This window comes from Marmota marmota, unplaced genomic scaffold (assembly GCF_001458135.2).
Source record: "Marmota marmota marmota unplaced genomic scaffold, marMar, whole genome shotgun sequence".
NCBI lineage: Eukaryota > Metazoa > Chordata > Mammalia > Rodentia > Sciuridae > Marmota > Marmota marmota.
In genome coordinates, this window is record NW_025999999.1 from 14,370,241 (window position 1) to 14,375,679 (window position 5,439).

Consider the following 5,439-nt stretch of genomic DNA (forward strand, 5'->3'; position numbering starts at 1 on the left):
TCTCTCACACACACACACACATCTGCCCCTCTCTATGAAGACTCTCCACAGTGATGACCAAGATGGCGGTCCCCTGCTCCAGGCTTCTATCCTACACCTGAATAGAGGCTGCATGAAGAGAGTGCTTCTTGTCCACAGTTCTAACCAAAGTTCCTGGCTAATTCTGCTTGACCAGGGCTAATTCTCATGCCCTCTCAGGGATCTGGAGAGGAGTCAGCCCCCCTGCGGGCTCATAGAGCTAGAACTGGGGGAACCAGGATTCTCCTAAAGAAAATAATATCCCTTTTCCAGAAGAATGGAAATGGATCCCAAACAAGAGAAACAATGTCCACTGAAGCAGAGCTTTTTGAACTTTAATGAGTGCACAGATCTCTTTAGGGCTCTTGTTAAAGTGCAGATTCTGGTTCAGCAGGTCTGGGATGGGTCAGAGAGTCAGCATCTCGGACAAGATCTCAGGGATGCTGATATTGCCCCACACAGAACCACACTCTGGGTGGTGAGCACCCTGCAGCTGACACCTCGCCCTGAACAGACTTCATGTTTGTGTGACAAGTGAGGTGGAACTAATGTGCTGACGAGACCTGGTGCCACCTTAGTCCTTCTGCATCCCCGGGCCGAGTCACACCTCTTAGATTGCTCCTTGCCATAACTGGTAAGGCAGGCAGGGCCACCCTTCCTTCTCATTCCTATTGTGCAGATGAGAAAACAGAGACTTAAATAAACACTGTGACTTTCCCAAGTCACATCTACTATAAAGGGATTGAGCTTAGTACCAGTCACCTACGGGCTCTGGAGGACAGTACAAATCTCCCGAGCCCATCCCCTCCACTTATAGGGCAGTGCCTCCACCAGATCCCCTCCCACTCTCCAGAGGGTATTGAAGGGCTGTGGGACAGAAAGAAAGAGAGAAGGACCACAGTGTCACGGTCATACTTCCCCAGAATTAGAAATTCCCAGGCTGCCAAGCAGAGAGCTATACCAGCTGGTGACGTTTTTTTATAGCTTCCACAGCCCCGGGTGACCTGATAGCTGTGCAGTTTGTAAATCAAAGTTTCAGAGGGCAAAGGTCTTCTAAGCATATCCGTCCCCACCCCCACCCCCCACACACACCTCTTGGATTATTTGTAACCTTCTGGCCTTTATCAGTTTTCTCCTTCTTGCTCTCCAGGTGGTTATCGTTAACAGAGACCATCACCTAGGGTGGGGCTGATCACACCTGGGATCCAAGAAAAGAAATGTGGTGCCCCTTACCCTTTGCACCTCTCCCAGGGCTGGGCCAGGCATTTGCAGGTGATTTTCAGGAGGACTTTTTGGTGATCTCCAGGCTGGCACAAGTGATCCAAATTTAGAAGAGGCTCCTGGAGAGGGAGGCAGTTCCCCATCTGTTTTGAGTTGAAAAATGTGCCCCCATAAATTATATTGAAGTCCTAACCCCAGCATCTTAGAATGAGTGTGATCTTATTTGGAAGTAGGGTCTTTCCAGGTGTGATTAGTTAAGATGAGTAGAGCTGGGTCCCTAATCCCATGACTGATATCCCTATAAAGAAATGTGGACACACATGTGCACTTGCGCGCGCGCACGCGCGCGCGCACACACACACACACACACACACACACACACTGAGAATACTGCGTGAGCTGAAGGCAGAGAGATTGGGTGATATAAAGCATCTTATTAATCTCTCTTCAGCAGTATATAGACAAGGCATTAGATTGCGGCACACCACCAGAAGCTAGAGGAGAGGTACAGATGAGGACAACAGAGTCCCCTTACAGGCCTAGAAGGAACCAACCCTGCGGCCATCTTGATTTCACACTTCCAGCCTCCAGAATCGAGACAAATCCGTCTGAGATGCTTTGTTGTTTATCTGCAGAACATGAAAATCCTACAGCACCCAGGGAAAGTCTCACAACCTAACACCTAATTGTTCTGCTAATTGTGATATTATTGTGAATGAAGTTTTAGGTTCCTTCAGGGCTGGGATGTGCCTCCTCTGTTGTCTCCTCTGGCCTAAGAATTCCGGGCCTCTTTGGTCACTTGGTTAAGGCTACATACCTTTGTTGAACTCTGTTTCAAGTCATCCACTGCCGGACTTAGAGTAGGTGCCAGTTAATGGTGTGTGGGTTGCTTTACCTATGCACGTTTTTTAGAAGTCCCCCAAAAGGTATCATCTAGGCAGCAGGAGCCATAGCCCAGGCAAGAATACCTGCACTGTGGAGCCACAGAAGGGCAATGGAGTTCCTAGAACATTACAGGAAAAAAAGAGGTCAGAATGTACTAGGAGTGACCTTTTCCAACTTGCTTCACTTAGGCAAAGAAGAGTTTCCTTTGACCCCAGAGGCTGGACATCAAGTAGGAACTCTAGAGAGCCTAGGATGCTGGGCCCCCATGAGACCTGGGTCCAGCAGGAGACAGAGGGTCACCTCAATCTCTCTCCTCTTCTCTCCACTTCCTTCCAGCCTGGCAAAATGCTAAATGGCATTTTATGACCTTGTTTATTATAAGTCACACCCTGATGGAGGCCCAGCTGGCTGGGAAGGGCACATGAGTCACCAGCATCTCCATGGGAATCTCAATCACAACAGCCCAGCCAGGTTCCTTCCAATCCACTGCCCCCACCCCCAAAAACACACACACAATCATGTCAGCTGAGTGGTCACACCAGGGCTGAGCCTGGCACAGGACAAGGAAAGGCCTGCTGAAATGATATGTCCTCATCCACCACTGCTTCAGGATCTTGCTCCTCTCTTCCCCTCAGCTCTTTTACTGAACCATCCTCTGTCCAGATTCCAGAGGGGCATTTGTCCCCCAGCCCAGTCCTACAGCTCCATCCACCGTGAATCTTTCTGGCTTTGAATGTGAATAGGGCACTAAAGAGCTGGGTGGCCTTTGTCAAGTCCCTTCACCTCTTTGAGCCTCGGATTCCTTAGCCATATAAGGAGGACAGCCATGACACCTCCCTCATCAGGTTGCTGAAATGAGATGATTTACATCACATGCTTGGAATAGCGAGTGGCATTGGCAAGTGTGCACATTAACTGTTCTATTCTGATGGCGGTGATGAATGTGTTGGGTTTGTGAGCATGGCAGGGGGCTTGTTCTGCCACCAGAATGCACATTCCAATCTATTGCAAAGCTGAGAAATGTGACGTCAATTTTACCTGCTTTCTTGGGATTTTGCCGCCTGTGACTTTTTCTTGAGGAATTTGCACTGATACAAGGCAACTCATTCATTCTACAAATATGTACTGAGCACCTGCTAAGGAGGTGACGCATTCTTGGCGGTCCCAAGAGCAGAACGGGGAGGGGAGGGGGATGCAGAGGCAGTTCCTGGCAGCTGCCCAGGCTCATATCAGGAAAGTTCCTTTCATGGGCTGGGGTTGTAGCTCAGTGGTAGAGGGCTCCCCTCACATGCAGGTGGCCCTGGGTTCAATCCTCAGCACCATATAAAAATAAAATAAAGGTATTGTGTCCATCTACAACTAAAAAAAAAATTAAAAAAAAAAAGAAAGTTCCTTTCATGTTTCACTGAGGTCATGGCAGATACTTTGCCTATGTCCCTATAGATTGAGCCTACCATGGCCTGGAGATGATGTCCTGGAGGGGAGGCAGAAGAGGCCTCTGCCCAGGAATTAGGACCAGCATTGGGCTTTGGATCCTAGCCTTATCTCCTCCAATTCTTATGACCTTGGGAAAGTCAATTAGCCTTACAGAGCTCCAGTTTCCTCCTCTGTTAAATGGGCATGATAATACCTGGCTGAGAATGGCAGAGCAGCTGTCAGCTCACAGGTGTGGAAACAAGCCTCTCGTAACTATATTTACCCTTCATTCCTTCATCCATCCATCATCCATCCTCCATTCCACATTATTTTGATTAGCTACTATTTTGAGTAACTATAGATGGAACTGGGAGAACAGGGGAACCGAGAGAGGCATAGGAAAGTGCTGATCACCAGGACTCAACAGTGAAGGGACCTCTGTCTACCCCCCCATACTCCAGATGTCAATGTCAGGACCAGTAAACAGGAACCACTGGGCAAATTCTCAGGAGGGGCTGACCTTTCCTCAGTCCTGCCCAGTTGACCGTGGACTCTCTGGTCTAGGCTACAAGTTACCTCTGGGTGAGTGGCCAGGGTGGACTTTCCCTCTCTCTTGGATCCCAGCCAGCCTTGCCAGCCCTCCCAACTGAACTCATGACTCTCTGTTTCCCATTTCTTGGCAGGAGACAGATTCCGAAATAAAGGGGCTGGAGGGGTTCTGGATAGCATCCTCACATACTCACACTTCAGGCAGGAAGCGGGAGGGTGAGGAGCCAGCCACATCTGGACCCTCCTTTCAGAAAAGCAATACTTGATATGAATCTCCACTTCGGACCTCTGCTTAGCTGTCTTTGGACAGAACTGGAACAAGTGGACACTCTTACTGCAAAGAAGCCTGGGGAAAAGGGCGCAGAATTCTCATGATTGATGTAGACCAAGGGTCAGCAAACTTTTCCCAGAAGGGAGTAGATAGTAAATATTTTTGGCTTTGTGGGCCAAACAGTCCTTGTTGCCAGTACTCAACTCTGCCTTTATAGTATGACAATAATCATATGTAACACACAAATGTGTGTTACTTCAATAAGACTATATATGGACACACTTGTTTTCATATGATTTTCGTATGTCACAAAATATTATTTTTATTTTCTTCAGCCATTCAAAAATGCTAAAAACCATTTTAGCTCATGGGTCCTACAAAAACTAGGGAGTCACCTGTAATCCCAGCTACTCAGGAGACTGAGGCAGGAGGATGGCAAACTTGGCACCAACCTGGGCAACTTAGTGAGACCCTGTCTCAAAACTAAATTTTCTTTTCTTTTTTTTTCTTTTTTTTTTTTTTAACAGGGCTGGGGATGTAGTTCAGTGGTAGAGCTCCCCTGAGTTCCATCCCCAGTGCCTCGGTCCTCAGGGAAGTCAGATTTAGCCCTCAGGCTGTAGTTTGTCCACCCCTGGTTTAGACCAATCATAGACCATATCTTGGGGGTGGCATCTCCCACTTCAGAGAAGAACATGAGTGTGTGTGTGTGTGTGTGTGTGTGTGTGTAGTGAGATGAAGGAGGTAAGCAGTGTATTATGAAGGCACTAACAAGGCTGATCACTGCAGGATTCGAATCCACAGCCTCCACTCTGAGCCTCCAGGCTGTTTTGCTCAGCACCCTCTCTGTGCCATGGTGGTAAGCAGGAGGAGGCAAGTGATCGGGCCTCAGTGTCATGGTGTCAGTATTGTTATCATGATAGCACACTCAGCCACATGCCCATATGCTCCTGAGGCATTCCAACAGCCTCTTCTCTCCAGGGCCCCAGATGGGAGATCCCAGGAGGGGGTGGGGGGAAGTGTCCCCAGGAGGCAATGGCCTGCTGTCCTCAGGAAGCCTGGGCAGCCCTGGAGCTGCCACT

At 48.7% G+C, this 5,439-nt stretch overlaps 1 long non-coding RNA gene across 2 annotated transcripts; it reads right to left on the reverse strand.

Moving 5' to 3' along the window:
- Nucleotides 1–332: 332 nt before the first annotated feature.
- On the reverse strand, nucleotides 333–4,481 carry LOC107149884. Of its 2 annotated transcripts, none has more exons than XR_007349216.1 (4): nucleotides 4,284–4,481; nucleotides 2,057–2,242; nucleotides 1,252–1,358; nucleotides 333–686 (listed from the first exon to the last, which is right to left on the reverse strand). It is a non-coding gene; the product is annotated as an uncharacterized LOC107149884 (long non-coding RNA). The 2 variants fall into 2 exon arrangements; XR_001504494.2 differs by having other exon boundaries at nucleotides 1,252–1,382; nucleotides 4,284–4,480.
- Nucleotides 4,482–5,439: the final 958 nt, after the last annotated feature.